Source organism: Brassica oleracea, chromosome C8, assembly GCF_000695525.1.
Source record: "Brassica oleracea var. oleracea cultivar TO1000 chromosome C8, BOL, whole genome shotgun sequence".
In the NCBI taxonomy this organism is placed as follows: domain Eukaryota; kingdom Viridiplantae; phylum Streptophyta; class Magnoliopsida; order Brassicales; family Brassicaceae; genus Brassica; species Brassica oleracea.
Genome location: NC_027755.1, coordinates 9,968,098 through 9,968,555, shown reverse-complemented (window position 1 = coordinate 9,968,555; position 458 = coordinate 9,968,098).

Here is a 458-nt window from a genome sequence, read left to right as displayed (position 1 = left end):
TGGGGATGGTGGAGATGGTGGGAGTGGTGGGGATGGTGGAGATGGTGGAGATAGTGGGGATAGTGGAGGTGGGTCATTACAATTCTCCCCCACTAACAAGGAATTCGTCCCCGAATTCATGTCATAAACTGACGAAACTGATACACACTTGAGCAATCCGTTCAACTGTGACATCATCATCCATATGTCGAACATATGGCCGAAATCATGTTAGCTAGAGAGCGGATGACGATGAGTAACTCATAGTCAATAAAAAGACAATTGGATTAGAAAGGAGTGCTACCGAACGGAAAGGTGCTATTATTTTTTTATTTTTTTATTTTCAAAATTCCCAAATCCCCGAAAATATTATGAAATCGTGTAAAACCATCAAAACCGAATAAAACCAGGTCTCCAAAAATCGCCATCCCGGGTCGGAGCCGGGACGGAACCCGCTCTGATACCAAATTGTGACACCC